The sequence below is a fragment of the Canis lupus genome, chromosome 11, assembly GCF_011100685.1.
Source record: "Canis lupus familiaris isolate Mischka breed German Shepherd chromosome 11, alternate assembly UU_Cfam_GSD_1.0, whole genome shotgun sequence".
NCBI classification, from domain to species: domain Eukaryota; kingdom Metazoa; phylum Chordata; class Mammalia; order Carnivora; family Canidae; genus Canis; species Canis lupus.
In genome coordinates, this window is record NC_049232.1 from 44,608,855 (window position 1) to 44,627,057 (window position 18,203).

Here is an 18,203-nt window from a genome sequence, read left to right on the forward strand (position 1 = left end):
CTAGTTTACTTCTGGTTCATTCTTCTTACTCCAGTCCAACCAAAACTAAGAGGTAATACACCATGACATCATACTTAAAGCCCTCCACTCTGTCTTGGGATACCTTGACCTCAAGAAGTCTAGGGATCCCTGGGTGGCACAGCGGTTTGGCACCTGCCTTTGGCCCAGGGCGTGATCCTGGAGACCCGGGATCGAATCCCACGTCGGGCTCCAGGTGCATGGAGCCTGCTTCTCCCTCTGCCTGTGTCTCTGCTCTCTCTCTCTCTTTGTGACTATCATAAAAAAAAAAAAAAAGTCTACTAATCAACTAACATAAAATCCCTAAAAGAAGCTAAATGTCTGGATTGATATCATCTTCTGAGTCTTAATCAGGCAATTAGCATTATATTTTTACTATTATTATTTATTTAGCATTGCTTGTATTCTCTTATATTTTTCACTAGTATTTTCTAGCTCCTTAAAATATATTTCATTTGGAAGTTTTGCCTGAATTATTTAATTTGCTGTTATCAGAGACAGTATCAAGTCCTTGATGATTGAAAGCCAATTTTTAAAATGTAATTTATCTACAGATGACAAAATCTATTTTATTGTTTTGGAACAGGATGCTTTCTTCCAATCAAAATATGTCTAGCTCTCATTGGCCATATTCTATAAGTGAATAAAATTAGGAGAGTTTTTTTTTTTTTTTTTTAACCTTCAATACTATAGTAGAAAATAAAAGAGCTGGTAGGATCTTTGAAAAGGAAATAAAAGTATATATTCTAATTAACTTAACAGCCCCTAATGAAGGGAACAGACCCTAATGGCAAGGATTCAACAACTCCCTTTTTAAAACAAGTTCAGTGTTCCTATTTAATCTATATAAAATATCCAAAATTACATGAATCAAACTGAAAGAGGAGAGAAACTGAAGAGTTGATTAGGAATTCTACCCAGAAAGAGATAATGCCTCTTATATTAGAGTAGGAAAAGAAAAAAATTAAAGGCTGGAAAAACATACTTTTCCACTATCTCTATAGGGGTATGAATGGCCACAAAAAATATTTTAAAAATTACAGTGTTTTGTTTCTGTTCTTTTACAAAAATAGTACTTGGCTGTAAATGAGAAGCGATCATTGTGTCCCAGCTTGGTTGTTGGCTTATTGAACACATTTTACCTGTTACTGCATGCCTTAATAGCCTTATTTGTAAAATAAGCAATTTAGACAACATAGTCTACAAAACTCATTTCAACTTTAAGATTTTATAATGATATATTTCAAAGTTACACTTTCAAGTTTTTGATAACTCCTTGAGTGAAAATTACAAGCATATGCACACATAAATGCTTGGATAAAGGAAGAAATTAATGGTTTTCGTTTACAAAAAAATATCTCTTGCAAAGCAAACAAAGGCAGAAACAACATAACTCCATAAGATCATAAACTCACTCCTAAAATAGGTCAAATTCGATCCACATTCTTAAAGTAATGAAAACTATTGTTAGCACATACTTACAAAAAATATTCATTACAGTTCAAATCTAATTTCTGTTCTCTAAGCAGCTATAATAGAATCAGCGAATATTTCCATAATATCTTTTATGTTCATGTCAGTGAGATAACAGTTTCATACTAAAGATTTCTAATTGATTTGACCATAAAATAAGCCTTTTGTTCAAAGAAGGGCAAAAAATAAAAGATAAGAAGGATGGCAATTTAACTTCCAGATGTATACTGCATACAGATATTTTGGGGCCATTAAAACACTAAACAAAAATAAATAAAAAATAAATAGAGTGGGCAATAAAATCATGAAGTTGGTCAAAAAGTGACTGAGTCACAACAACCATGTAAGGACACAAGCATATCTTTAAGTTGAACTAGTTTTAAAATGGAAGCTGGACTCAGTCTGTTTCAGAGGAAAACATCAGATGCTGTAGATGAGTTACTCTGCAAACAGAAATATCAGAACTAAAGTAAATAACATCTAGGAGATTCATTAGCACATCTTGAAAATACCCCTGGTCAGAATCATATCTACATATATAGTGTTCTTTCCTTTTGATATTAAGATTAAATCTAAGCATTGGATAGTGTTTATCCCTATATTTACATCTCTTAATCTCATTTCCCTCATTTGTAAAATGTTGACTATAACACCTCTCTGATGGGTTTATTATGCACACTAAAAGCTATGAAATAAAGATTATTTACATCAGGTAAGAACATATTATTGTGAGTTGTTACTACTTTCTCCTTGGTAAGCATTTAAAATTTGGATCCTTCATTACCAGAGTAATCTTCCAAGTGTTGGAAAAAAGTACAAAAGTTACTAGGCAAGCCACAAAGGGTGTCCCTGAGCCACAATATGTCTACTTCTGTATTTTGAAAAAAAAAAAATTCTATACCTATTTCTAGCCATGTGTCTTTTAAGCTCTACCAAGTAAATCAATAAGTACTATATTTGAACATGCTCCCTACATCTTTGACTTTTCCTTTTCTCATTCTTTCTCTGATTGCTTTTCTTTTCTCATATTCCTTCTTTAGATGCTCATCAGTGTTTTCCCCCACATCATCAGCATCTAAAAGCATCATCATCTTAAAGGACACACTATTGTCACCAAATGGATAAACCACAAAATGGCATCTCCCATCCTGCCCTCTGACTCCAGACCTGGTTACAGGGTCTCGCTGTTTGGACAGTCTCCTTCTGCCACCTCAAAAAGGAGTGTCCTGCCACTTCAAAACGGAATGCCTCAAATAAACTACTCTTTCTCTTCCTGACAAACAATCTCTCTTTCCATATCCTAGTTCTTCTGCCAATGGAACCTTAAATTTCCAGCAAGCCTTCCCAAATATCTTTTACTTCATCTCATGCTTTCATTTCTTCATGTCATAAGTCTCACCTCTCTACAAGTGTTTCTGGATGTGCCTCTGAAAGACCTACAGCTTGAGCCTTTACTTGACTATGATCACGACCAATCTAACCCAAGATTCCAAAGAGTCCTGAGTTATCTCAAAAGCCAAGAGATCATCATTCAAAACAGAGGACAGACTAATACATTATTTCAAGCTCTACTGCAGATCATAAAGTGAGTAAATAGAAGGAGATAGGCAAAGAGGTATTTAGACACAACTGTGTTTTCTGACGTGAGGGCAGGAGAAATTGGAGAGAGAACAGGGTGAGCATACAGACTAGCATTGGGGAATTGCTGATATTCAGAGTCAAACTTGACAAAAGGTGGTGTGATGGGGAAAACAGGAGATTCTGAAACCACTCATGGTTTTGAATCTGTTGCTGGTGATTTCTAGGCTTAAATAACAAATGTAAGCTAAAAAAACATGATTATGTGTGATTCCCAAATGTTGGGTTCCCTTTCTCAATATTAGTGTTCTGTGTTCTGTTCTTTCACATCCTTCTGACTTAAAACAATGCTTTTATCAGATATCACTTTTGCTCAGATGTATAGAACAATTTCCCATCTTAATTTCACATATTTCTGACTTCCTTTGCTGACTTTCCAGGTCTTCTATTACCTGACTTCATAATTTTTATCCAACAGTTTTTTTTTTCTTATTCTTTTGACAAACTAGCTTTATACCAGTTAAGCTGCCACATTACCCTCTTACTACAATTCACTTCTAAACCTGACAGCATTCATGCTTTTTGCTAATGCCAGAACCCTCTATTCTAGATTAAAAAAAAATATGAACATTCTTCAATGTACAGCAAGAATTCCACTAACTCCTGAGACTGCATCCCTCTTCTCCAGACCATTTTCCCATTTCTAGGATCACTAGACTATTTAGAACCTAAAGTTGAATGGATAACATGATGATTAGTTAAAAGCAGAAAATCTATTTAAACATTTTGGTCTACATGCAACCAAATAGCATTTTGACTGATTGCTTCACTCAGTTTGGTGATATTTCTACTAAATGAACTAAAACAACTGGCAAATGGAATATCCTATGGTTATAATAATAACTTGCCTTTGGTTTATCCAATTCTGACAATGTTTCCAAGGTTCATTAAACCAAACATATTTTCCAGCACAATCTATAATGGCACAACTCCTTGTGTGTGGTATCAGCAGCATATTCTTGCTGCATGTGCACAGATAAAAATAGCTATGTCAGACACAACAACTGTCAAATTTGATGCCTGGGGCATCGTTTTTGATAAAGACAGCTGTGGATGCTAAATTGAGGATTCCTATGTACTCTGTACTCCCACCTCTTTCAAGAAAGCTGCCTATCGATAGGCTTTATATTTCTGTGTTCGCATCTGTATTTGGGTGCTGAGAAGACAAATACTGCACTAACGCCATGGTGTGGAGAAAGGAAAAGAGAAAACACCTGTCAAATCTAGAACTCTCAGCTACATTAGAAGAGAAAGTACTCTGCTCTTACTGACAAGGCCCTTCAGAAAGCCAGGACAGGCCTGGGTCTCTTTGGGAGACCACTGGTTACTTTCCATTTAAAAGTTGTTTCTGCAAATAAAAGAATCTTGTGAATTTCACTCTGAAGCCATCACATTTTGGAGGCATCACATTCCCTTTTCCATTCCACCCTGATCAATATACATCAGGGGCCAACAAATTTTTCTGTAAAGTGCTAAGGAGTTAATATTTTAGCCTTTGTGGGCCATCCTCTGTCACAATTGTAGCAAAAACAGACATTTTATTAGACAATATGTGAATGAAGAGGCATGGCTCTGTTCCAATACAACATTGTAAATGACATAAGATTTCAAATTTTATTTAGGTTTCACATGTGAAAGAACAAAACATTCTTTTTTCCAATTGTATAAAAATGTAAACAACGCTCTTTAACTCACAGACCATGTATAGAAAAGGCCAAGAGAGGTTTAGCACATAGGGTGTAGTTTGCCGAGCCATGGTCTATACAAATATGGCTTTTCTGTTTACCTCATGTTAAAATAAGAAATAGACGTACTTTGTGAAGCAGACTATCATCTCCAAATACTGAGATTTTTGAGCCTAAGACCTGTCCATTGTCTTTGCCAGCTAAATAAGAGCCACCACTGTATATATTTTTCAAAGGCCAGAAAAAGAATCATCAGATTCCAAAATAAAAGTGACCAGCTATCCCTCTCGAAGCAAAATTCAATCATGTTCTTACTGGTCTAGACATCATAAGTTAAAAACATAAGGTAGTCTCTAACAATCAAGGTACTTATAATTTCCACATTTTTAGGAATCTCTATTTTTGTGCTACTGAAAAGTGTAAAATTTAGTACATTTTTGAAATTTTAGTCACTGAATGTTAAGCTGCAGTGGTATCAGCCAGTTATGTCTGACACAATCTGGCACCATGCTGAATTTCATTCTTTTTTTTTTTTTTCTGAATTTCATTCTTAAGACTGCCATTGCTACTCAGTCAAGGGAGTTGGGTCTTGAGTGCTTTAATTTAGAAGACACTTATGAATATATACCATATAACATTATGTTCTAAGATAGCATATATACTGTTCAACAGTGCTCACTAAACAGACCTGACCCATTCAAGTTCATTTAAGGGATGATGACTAGGAGGATGAGTTGTAGAACCAAGTTGGTGAGTCTATATAATTTTCTTTAGATATAAGGCAACCACAAAGGGTTGTTGGGTTTTTTTTTTTTTTATTTTGTTTATATCTTCTGTTTTTTGTAGAGGGGTTCTTTCTTTTGTTCTTTATTTTGCTTTATGCTGTTCAATAAACAGTAATATAATGAAGTTATCTCTTTGTAAATTGGCTTAAAGTAGGTAAAATCATACCCTGAATCCAAGAAATATATAATTGTATAAGCAGGTTAATCTGGGCAAGTTAATGTAACAGTGGCTACACAGTGTTTATCAGCTCCCTACAGTAATCCATTCAATCTACTGTTCTGCTTCTGTTTAAAAGCCACAGTGTCTAGAAGTCTGCAAAGTGAAAGTCCCCGTCCAAGTTGTTATAGGACGTGGGTTACTTGTCTTTGTTGTTGTCCTTGTAGCCTTGGAAAAAGCACTTCTAACTTCACCTCTGAAAAAATTTTGAAATCATATGAAAGCAAACTGAAAAGCAGAGAGCAATGATTAACAAATATTTAGGTCAGAGGAAAAAAATTAGAAATATGAAGTCAAACAAAGGTGAGACTAAAAGACAGGTGAGCATAATATGCTCTATACTCCTGCCCTCCACTCCTGCCATTTCTTCTTTCTAGTAATGGAAGAAATTAAGTTAATCACTTGTTCTTTTTAAAATAATGGGAATAAATGTGAAATGTTTCACTTTGTTAGGGTAAAAGACTTTTCAGTTACTGAAATTATTTGAAAAGACAAATTCCACTGGCTTTTACCCCACTAAAAATGCTCCTCTTCTATTTTCTTTTGTTGTTGTTGTTTTGTTTTGTTTAACAACAGTGCAGAATGACAGATGTGCGAAAAGGAGAAAGAGAACTAGGAAAAATATGATAACAGTCACAACTGGCTTCCTAGATTTATTTCCAGTTGATTTTACATCTGGTCCAACTGTGTTGTTTGTTGATATTCTGTTGGCAACAGACACGAGCAGTATGTGTCTCTTGCTTTTATTAACATTTTTATATCTAGACAAGAGAATTTGGTAGAAAATTGTAGCAACAAACTGAGTGATCTTTGCATTGCATTCTCAAAGTTGGCATGTTTTCACTTTCATATTCAAAAGGTCACCCAATCTAGTCAGTTCTGGGACATTTGTAAATATCTCTAGACTCTCTTGTTCAAAGGATTATCAAAGTCTTCAATGATTATAGCACTCACCTCCTGTCTTCTTTCTTAGGTGGGCAGATCCACCCATTCTACTGGCACTAAACTAAAACCTGATCATATCCCTAGCTAATTTTTCAATTATGCCACTTATCTATAAAATAAACTCCCAATGTATTAGTGAGACATGTAAGATTTTTAATATTGGTTATCAATCTAATTTGCATTTCAAACTCTAATTGCTTGCTATTTACCCACATATTTCAGCAATGTTGAACTTTTTTCTGGCCATTCTTCAAACTTTCCAGACTCTCATAACACTAGCCCTTCACACATGCCTTGGACTATGCCTGAATTTTCCTATCTATCATTTATCCTTCTAGATCCAGCTCAATATCTATTCCTCTGTCAAGTCTTTATTGACATTCCTAGCTGTAACAACAAAGTAAACCCCTCTGATGATACAGTGAATTAATTCTCCCCTAGGAATGGCTCACAACTCTGAATGATTTTTATAATGACACATTTACCAAGAGGGAAAAATAAATAGCATAAACAACACTTTAGAAACAAACACAAATGCAACTTCTCCAAATGGTATTTTAATTTTTCAGTGGCTTATTTTTTTCTATCACCTAATTAAGGTTAGATAAATAATTGCTGATATTCCTTTTTTCTTTCTATATATAGGCATTTAATCTAAGAACATCAAAGTTCTTTAAATACATTAATTATTTTTTTTCTGCATGAAACTAAAGTACTAATATTACTATGTAACTAGATTTGGGGAAAAAATTGAGTGTTAGCAATTTATCTAATGTTATACAGGGACTGCACTACAAGGGAAAGGAAACAAACAAACAAACAAAAGAATCCCAGATGCTTCAATATGGGGGAAAAATATTGTATATAATGGGGGAAAAATATTTGTATATAACTGGTGTTCAGCCTATTATAACTCCAACAAGGATTATTTTCCAATGCTGGCAGATATTGCAACCACTTTTCCTAACATTTTCTAAAAATAGAGAAGAGGGGATTCCTTGGTTGGCTCAGCGGTTTAGCGCCTGCCTTTGGCCGAGGGTGCGATCCTGGAGTCCCCGGATCGAGTCCCACGTCGGGTTCCCTGCATGGAGCCTGCTTCTCCCTCCTTCTGTGTCTCTGCCTCTCTCTCTCTCTCTCTCTCTATCATCTCTATCTCTATCATAAATAAATAAAATAAATAAATCTTTAAAAAATTTTTAAAAAATAAAAATAGAGAAGAGAATAAATAGTGTTAGGGCTGGAGACAGTAAAACAGACAGGCTGCTAACTGAGATTTTCTGCATCCTGGATCCATTCTCTTACAATGCAAGACCTCTGGTCCTTACCATATTGTTTTTGTGTGTCTCTTATAAATGTAGCAGCCATCTCAATATGCTATTCCATTAATCCCTCAAATAATTATTTAATGGAATTTTGCCATATGGACTTCATTATCTCCTCCACTCCCTCTTGAGGATTTTATAAATACGGGATGCTTTTAGAATAAAAAATGAATTACAGTTTCAAAATAGGATGCAAAAAATTATGATCCAGAATTTTCACACAGGTTTGAAAATACCTCATGCTATTAAATTTTTAATCCATAGACTTGTTTCCACTCCTGGGGGGGGGGGGGAGCTTCATTCCTTCTCTGTCACTTTTTTCTAGGGTCTAAGCTGAGGCCATCTTCTCTTGTTCTCCAGAAAACAGTACCGCAACCATTACCAAAATGTTTGGTCTTTGGAGTTATTTTGATATCAACCCTTGAGATGTTATAGCTTTCTTTAGAAAGGGAAAAGGGAAAAAATGTCTTTTTCTTTTCTCTATAATGCCAACTTGATTTTTCTCATCAAGTCCTATCTTTTTGTCTTGATTAGAGAGACACTTCTACTTCTTATTAATGCTGCTCTTTCTAGCGGCTCTCTGAATCCCATCTCTTGAAAAACATCCCTGGACTCTTGCCAGTTAACAGCTATCAATATATATTTCTGTGTATTTTAGTTATTAGCATAATGGCTTATTGCTCCAACTAAATTTAAAACTCCTTGAGTGAAGGGATCTTGAAATTTTCATCTTCACATTCCCCAAAGCATTTTAGCACAGTGCCTTCAAATCATAAGTACTTGAAGTATATTTGTCAAATGAAAAAAATTAAATGTATTCTATATTATAAAGCACAATGGAAACTGAATGACAGTGATGACAAAACCTTTGTTTTAAATAGAAATTAACTAATAATAATGGAGAACTTCCATATTATTATTTTTCCATTGGAATATGGATCATCCTCAAGTCATCTTAAGGAAACGTTATACATATGCAAGCAGGCTTTTACATGGGTAGAGGAAATCTGCCTACCCACAGTCAAAGAGAGAGAATTCTCTGACAGCTGTAATCAGGCTTGTTTTGCCCCTCTTCTTTGAGCTTCCACAGTCCTGGAAACCAGCCAGGACTGGCGGATCACTAGGGATGCCACCACTCCTGTGCTCAAATTGTGTTTATTACCTGTCAGCTTCAATGCACTAAATGACCCTCTAGTGACTTGAAAGAGTTAATGGTCCTCCAAAATGTGAACAACTCACTCCCATCTGATTGTTAGGATCAGCTCCATTATGTTTTATTTGAAAATTTTGGTTCCTTCTCCTTTTTTCTCTCCTAAAATGAAAATACTGGCTCAGCTAAATCCAATATAAATAATTTACAATATAAAACAATATTTAAGCAGTTCCAATATTTTTTTCTCTGCTCTATCCAAAAAATCACTTATTTTAGGCATACTTCCAGTTAAGAACATCTAGCACACCAAAATCCAAATATAGTGAGATACTAGTAACCTTAATGACTGAACAACATTTAAGCATTTTCTTAAATGTTGAAATGTCTTCCCACATCTGAAAATAATAAATATATATCTTCTATAGTAATGATAGGATAACAGAGAATTTAAAAAATAGTCTCTGCCATTAAAATCCACCAGTTCAGTTGGGAAGAAAGAAAAAAAAAGTGATCAAGTGAATGGTGAACTGTGGAATACTAAGATGTAGACAGGAATAAAATGGTGTCTCTAGAAAATGCCTTATAAAAATGACTTTAATCATCATAAAGTATACAACACTGTGGCTTTTAGTATATTCACAATGTTGTACAACTACCACCATTATCTAACTTCAAAAACATTATGGGGTCTTGGGTGGCTCATTTGGCTAAGTGTCTGCCTTTGGCTCAGGTCATGAACCTGGAGTCCTGGGATCCAGCTCCACATTAGGCTCCCTTCTCAGCTGGTAGCCTGCTTCTCCTCCTCCCCGCTCATGCTCTCTCTTGCTATCTCCTTTGCTATCTCTGTCTCTTTTTCACTCAAATAAATAAATAAATAAAATCTTTAATTCCAGAAATTAAAGATTTCATCATTGCCAAAAGACACCTTATAATCATTAAGCATTAACCCCCTCTCTTCCCTACCCCCCCCCCCAGTCTCTGGAAACCACTATTAATCTACTTTGTCTCTAGAATTTGCTTATTCTAGAAATTTTACATAAATAGTGAGAAACTGTGAATCATATAACATGTAGTCTTTTATGTCTGGCTTTTTTCACTTAGCATAATGTTTTCAATTTCTATACATGTTGTATGGAATTAACATTTCATCCTTTCTTAAGGCTAAGTAGAATCACATCATATGGATATACCACATTTTGTTTATCCATTATTTAGTTGATGGAATTTGTGTTTCTATTGTTTGCTACTGTGAATAATACTACTATGAACATTCATGTACAAGCTTTTTGTTTGAACACGTGTTTTCAATTCTCTTGGATGCATACCTATGAGTGGAATTTCTGATTTTTGTGATAATTCTGTTTAACTTTTGAGGAGACACATTGTTTTCTAGAGCAACTAGACCATTTTAATAACCCATTAGCAATGTGTGAGAATTCTAATTTCTCCAGGTCATGACTCACATTTCCCTTTCCTTTCTTCTCTTAAGATTATAACCATGTTACAGAGTATCTCATTGTAGTGTTGGTTTGCATTTCCCAAATGAGTACTGACATTGAGCACCTTTCACTGTTTATTGGCTATCTGTACATGTTTTTTGGGGGAAATTTACATTTAAGTCCATTTCAAAAATTGGGTTGACTTTTTTTTTGAGTTTTAGGATATATTTCTATATTGTAAGGAATAAACTTCTATCAGATGTATGTTTTGGAAATATTTTCCCCCATTCTGCAAGCAGTCTTTTCACTTTCTTGATAGTGTTCTTAGATGCACAAATGTTCTTAATTTTGATGAAGTAAAATCTATGTTTTTCTTTTATTGCTCGCAAATTCAAGGTCCTATCTAAAAATGTAGTGCCAAATCCAAGCTCATGAAGATTTAATCCTGTTTTCTTCTAAGATATTATGATTTTTCTTGAGGATTTAGGTCTTTGATCCATTTTGAGTTAATTTTCATATACAATACAAGGTTTGGATCCAACTCGATTTTTTTGTATGTTGTTGGCTAAGTACCATTTGTTGAAAACATAATTCTTTCTCCACTGAACGGCTTTCACACCGTTGAGGAAAACCAACTGATCAGAGATATGTGGCGTTATTTTTGGACTCTCAAATCTATTCTGTTGATTATATTTCTAACTATGCCAATACAGTTTTGATCACTGTAGCTTTGCAATAAGTTTTGAAATTGAGAAGTGTAAGTCTTCCAACTTTGCTCTTGTTTTGCAAAATTGTTTCAGCTATTCTGGATCTCTTGCAGTTCTATATGTATTTTGAGATAGCATTTCCATTTCAAAAAAAAAAAAAAGAAAAGGTTCTTGGAATTGTGATAGGGATTGTGTTAAATCTGTATATCAATTTGGGAAATATTTTCATGTTAGCACTATTAATTTTTCTAATCCATGATCAGTGGATGTCTTCCACATATTTAGGTCATCAATTTCTTTCAGCAATGTTTTGTAGTTTTCAATGTAGAAGTCTTACACTTCTCTGCTGAAATCTATTACTTAGCTAATATTTATCAAGTTTAACATTAAGATGTAGCAGATACAGTGATAAGGATATATTTAAAAGCCAAATACTAACTCCTTTTTATTTATTTGTTTTTATAGGTCTATTTAGGCTAAGATGGAGGCCTTGACTCAGGAATGACAATAACAAACTTAACCTTTAAATCTGAAGTGCTTGCATTTCTACCAGTAACATCTACTATTTCTATCATTGCATTTCTTCTATGTATGGTCCTAGGCTTTAAAAAATAAAAATTCCAATGGTAACAAGTATTATCAGTTTGATAGTATATAGTCACGAGGTGGCTTAAACATGCTTAAATGATTAGATCTTTTATTCATTTACACACTAAATGATTATTTTAATCAATGATATTTCTCAGCTTCTAAGTGCTAGACACTATTATAGGGAATGGAAATGGAAGAGCTCCCATCATCAAGGAACTGAATAAAACTTGGAAACAAATATAAATAATAAAATATTGGATTATAAAGACATAAATTCTAGTACAATGGTCCTTGCAAAATGCTACATGAGAACAAACTAAGAGTGAGAATAAAAGAAAGGTTTTCCCTGAGTTTTAATGGCTGAAAAGGCATTTGCCAATGAGAAGACATTCCAATCACCTAGAACAGAAAGTACAAAGCAGAGAAGTGCCAAACTGGAAGCTACATTCTGAGAACTCTACTTAATTATGTAGAGGAGGGAGTTTAGAATGAAGTACCAGGGTGGGGGGGGGGGGGGCAGGCAGGGGTGAGTGCCAAGAAATGAGCTTAAAAAGATACCCAGGTATGGTGCCATACACAATGTCTTAACACCAGTGGTTCCCAAGTGAAATTTAGTCACAAACTTCTGGGTACCCAAACTATAGGACAGAGCAAAGCATAAATAAATAAATCAGATTAAAGGAAGAAGCCTCCAAGGCCACCCCAGTGACCTCATGACTCTTAATTAACAAACACTTGTGGAATAGTTTTAAAAACCACCTCTGCTCACATGAGAAACTACAATAATATCCTGCAATATTTGGAATCAAAAGGAATTAATTTAACTCTTGCTGAATATGGGGAAAGTCAGTTTAATAGTCTAGGAATGATGATGTCAAGTTTTAGCAAGGGACTGGGAAAAGCCCACACTGATTTTTATTCTTGCTCTCCTATAATTCATTCTCCATAGATAGTCCAGAGTCATCTGTTTAAAATGTAAATCTGATAACCACAGTCTTCTGTTGAAATTCTTCCTACTGCACCTAAAAGCCCAGATGCCTGAATTTTCTCACCTGCCTTTGCTTGATTGGGCCTTTTTGCTGTTTTCCCTCTGCCTGAAATGCTTTGCCTTCAACTCTTCACACAGAAGATCCTTCATCACCAAGGTTTTGGCTGACAGTTCTCCCATTCACAGAGGCCTCTTCCGTCTGCGGGATCTAAGGGACATCTCTGCTGCCACTTTGTGACACACACCCTCATTTATTTTTATTTCCTTCCTTGCATCCAGCATAATCTGAGTCACCATGTATATTTGTTGTTTTGCATATTTATGTTCTGTTTTAATCCCTACTCTCAATTTTCTCTAGATGGCAAGCACTATTAGAAAAGTCTGCCTACCTTGTTCATCACTCCATGTATAGTTCTCAGAATAATATAAGGAATGTGGTATTACCTCATTATATATTTGTTGATTAAATACATTCAATAAAGAGCACACAAAAGGTAGTTTCATCAATAAAGCCTAGGGGAAATATCAGTAGGTGTAGGTCAGATAGCCCAGAACAAGCCTGGTAGAGTCTGTAAGATTCTAGATGGTCACCCATCAACTGCAAGGGTGACTCCTGAGTATCTGGTATATGACTCATCCTTTCTGTCCTTTCTTCTATTCTTCCCTTTTCTAATTCATCTTTCTAGTGACCTATAACCCTGCCCCTTGTTTTTGAGCAAAGTGATATTATGCAAAAGTATTCTCAAAGGAACACAAAGCAGGGGAAAAGATGTTTAAATTCAAAACAATGCAGCTCTGGTGAATATATTATAGACAGCAAGCTGTCATCATGATCATGTGAGTTATGCCAATTTGAATGATAAATGTGAAAAAGCATCCTACAATCCTGCTAAGATGCTTACTCAGAGTGGCTTGCATTATTGGCAGCAGTATGTCCACAGTGAAATGATATTATATAGTTTCTGGGCTAAACTCACACTTAAGAGTCACATTTTACCAACAGAATATGATTGAAAAGTCACTCCTCACATTCAACAAACCATCTGGAAAACTCTCTTAAAGAACTTTTGACGACTTACAGAAAATGGATGAACTAAAAAGCACTCTGACTTCAGGGTAGAAGAAAATTAAATTGGTTTCCACTAGGTTGACCACAATCAAGAAATTCAAACTTAGCTCCAAAAGTGAGAGAGACACTTGAAGACTAGTAATATGGTTTTGGGGAGAGCAAGATGAATTTAGCCAAAGTTTTTGAACTCTCTAGTGAGAAGGGAGGTCATAGATAGGAAGACCAAGAAGAAGTCTGCAATAATCCAGACAGGCAATGATTAAACCCCCGATGAGAACAGGAATTATTGATTGTCTAAAGGGAGAGTGGGTGGAGGGAGTTAATTTCCCTTGCTTCTTCCTTACTTCAGACAAATAAATCATTGCTTTCACCTTTATGTCTACACAAAATACATAATAAAAAAGTAGAACTATTGGTGGTTAAAAAAATTGGGGTATAAAAAGTTAAATGATGCTAGAAGTGAATTTGTAAAGATAGCTATATAAACTTAAATTATTAATTACTAAGGCCAACACCAATTCCTGCATTGCCAGATCCTGCTGCGATTCTGAAAACCAATATGTTTTTGTCTTGAAGGGTGTTTGAAAGAAACTGGTTAACCTAAAAGGCCTTGAGATGTTAGGGGAATTACAGAAGAGAGACTCTGTAAATCAATACAATTTCTTCAGCAAATACTGTATCAAAAAGAAGGACATTGAATTCAACATTGTCAGCAATGGAGATAAAATCATTTATATCCAAGGAAGTGTAAACAGCCTCAGACTAAATAGTTGGCAGCACAGGAGGAAATTGAAAGAGGCTCTCATCATACCACACCCGCACAATCTTTGATTCAGTAGTAGGCCCGTTTACAAAGACATGCTATTGGTTTGAAGGATGACCACCCCCTCCAAAGCCTGCTTTTAACACCTAGCAGAAAGCACTCTGTGCTTTCCTTCTGGAATAATAAGGATGTTTCACATCTTCTAACTAGTGATTCCAGCTGGTTATAAGATTAAGATGATCTCAAAAAAAAAGATTAAGATGATCTCTCCCATTTTACAGATAGGACACAGGACCACTGACAAAGCTTAAATATCTTAAATAACATATGTAGCTATCACCATGCAATTTAAATTATGACTAATCATGATCTTGAGAGTCTAAAATTGCTCCAGAGTTGAAGACAGAACTACCAAAAAGAAAATCAGTGCTAAAATTATAGAACACTGAAGACTTTGCAGCATTTATGCCAGCTAACACAAATTCTCTACTCTCTCTAGTCTCAGTTTCCCTATCTTTAAAACCAGCAAGTAATACCTTATTATCTGGTGGATACCTCTAATTAAATATTCAATTAATATGTGTTCATATTATTGCAAACCCATCCGGCTCCTCAAGTCAGCACAGCAAAACACAAATGCAGAGCTTTACCTCTTTGCAAGCGTTCCTCCATTTCCAGGTAAAGTCAAATGGAATGTCCTGATGAGATGCCAGGAGTTCAGTATTTGAATCTAAGTGAGGGAAACATAGGCTTAGGTTATAGAGAATGAAGAGCTAATCTATCAATTACTAAATATCAATTACTAAGTATTTATTGATCATCAACCATGACATACCCAATAGTAAGGCATCACACAGAATGTAGAAGCATGTAAGCCAGTTCCTACATTCTGGAAATCACTCTAGCACCCAGGAAAAAAATTACCTCTAAAAACACCACAAAATCCTACTTGAATATAGTATCTTTGATGACTCTTGAAGTTATATATGTATTTTTACTACCACACCACTTTGGTTTGCATTACACCTGAGAGATAGTTATTAAGCTAAATAAGGTAGTTCTCCCCCATGCACTATAACTACACTTTGCCAGCAGTTTCTGGTGCCAAGGTATATTTGGAAGTATAATTAACAGGATATATATTCAATGGTTGATATATTAACTGATAATTTCCTCATTGAATATCCTGCACCTTTTCCTCAAAACAGCTGATGTCCAGGTGCTTTCCATTTGAGTTTATCCACAAATTGTAAGACTTTTAGAAGCTTAGACTTCAACCTGTGAAGGTTTGCATACTCTATCAGCTCTTCAGATAGCTGTAGGTTCCTCAGAAAAGACAGGTTCCTCAAAAATCCTCTTACCTTACTCTGATTCCCAGATGGTAAACAATAGCACTTTCAATTGACCAAAGAGAAACTTCTTTTCAATGTCTACCACATGGCAACTCTTCTCTTCTATCAAAAACCCTACTATTATTTTTCTTTCAGAACTGGTCACTTTATGGGATCCCTGGGTGGCTCAGTGGTTTGGCACCTGCCTTTGGCTGGGGTGTGATTCTGGAGTCCCGGGATCGAGTCCCACAATCGGGCTGCCTGCATGGAGTCTGCTTCTCCCTCTGCCTGTGTCTCTGCCTTTCACACTCTCTGTGTCTCTCATGAATAAATAAAATCTTTAAAAACAACAACTAAAAAAGAAATAGTCACTTTAGCCACCAGAGGAAATCTTCTCCCTCTTCTTCTATATGAAGGAATAGAAGCTAGGGGAGTGTTTTCTACCTCCTATTTTACACCAGAATTGCTATGTTTTTATAGTTAAATTAATCCATAGCTCTCTCTTTCTCTCCCACATCTTCTGGCTCTCTTTACAATATCCTGGCTCTTCAACTGACTTAAGCTCTTAACTATTTAAAATCATAAGTGCTGAGCATTCATTGACACCAGAGAATATAGGAAAAACTAAAGGCCATTCAAAATAATCCCTATCCAAGATTAGAAGGTTTGCAGTAGGATTGTTACAATCCCAAATTTCAAAGAAACAAAAGCAATGATAGATTTATAGTTCACTTAGAAAAAAGAAAACAAAACCAGAAACCAAAACAAACTGGTTTGCTCACTTTTAATCAATATATAAATACAACCGTATTCCAGACATTTCAGAGGTTTATTTTAGATGTTTATTTATTTTTTAATTTTAAATTTTCTGGAACTTGCTGGTAATAGATGCTAAAATCCAGCTACAAAATTAAAACATGAAGCCCCTAAATAGGATTAATGTCAATGACAAAGGAACAGTCCAAGATATTCTGAAGATGTTTTAGGCTGTTTATCTTTTACAAGTCTAATGCTATGGTGGGCTAATATGAACACTATATTACAGATGGGGAAATGAAGTCCATGAGTATTCAGTGTGTTACCCAAGGAAATCATTAAATCATGAGATGAGCAGAGTACAATTTAAGACTGATACCTTAAATAGAAACTAAACAGTTCTTCAGGAGATTAAGAAAATTAATGATATTTGATGAATTGTAAAAGTTCAATTAGGTGAAGGAAAGGCAGACAATATAAAGGCAGTTCAAATAAAACATGCCATGACATTACGGCAATATCACATTTGACTTACAGTAAACTGACCAGCCCTGATATTGATTTATATGTCTTGTATATGTCATAAAAAAAATCACAGCAGATGAATGATATACTTGCCTACTGATTTACCTCTTATAAATACAAAAGAACATCTCATAGAAGACAATGGTAGCTAGTTCCCATGATGCTTATATGAAAAGATTACAATTTACCCTATTTATACTATTTATATATGTCACATCTTGGAATACAGAATTTCATGTTCTCTTTAACAGACTCTGCAATATATCTACTAAAAATTAGAAAGAAAACTAAAAGACATTGATGTTGCTGTATTTCAGGTGCTATTCAAGGCTCAGTACTTGTGATCTCATTTAATTTTTATAAAAATTCTATAATGTAATTAGTAGCCTAATTTCACTAATGCCGAATCTTTGGTCAAAAATGGTTGATGATTATACCAAGGGTCACTCAAGTAAAAGTGGTGCAGTTAGAATTTTCAATCAAATATCTAACTTTAAAGCACCATGTATTACATCTGGGTTGTGTGATATATATTATTATTGTCCATTGTCTCCATCTGTCCTTGGGGCATGAATTCATAACATCTAGGCATGTTTCTCTTGCTAAATTAGGCCATAGACCAGAGAATATTCCAGAAAAGTCACTAACAGTCTATTGGACCAGATCTGATAAATGAGATAAAAGTGTCACTTCTTTGCTAAACTATTACATGCTAGATAATAGAGGCGTATACACATACACACATGCACACTTTTCGAACTTTAAGTGGTCCACAAGTTCTTTCAACCTGCAAAGAAC

General features: G+C 35.0%; 1 long non-coding RNA gene across 9 annotated transcripts in view; it reads right to left on the bottom strand.

Moving 5' to 3' along the window:
* Positions 1-18,203, bottom strand: part of LOC111098070 — a 293,135-nt gene that overhangs the window by 128,681 nt on the left and 146,251 nt on the right. For all 9 annotated transcript variants that reach the window (XR_005366852.1, XR_005366846.1, XR_005366850.1 and 6 more), the window contains one exon: positions 15,444-15,523. This is a non-coding gene — a long non-coding RNA (uncharacterized LOC111098070). The remainder of the gene's footprint in view (positions 1-15,443; positions 15,524-18,203) is intronic.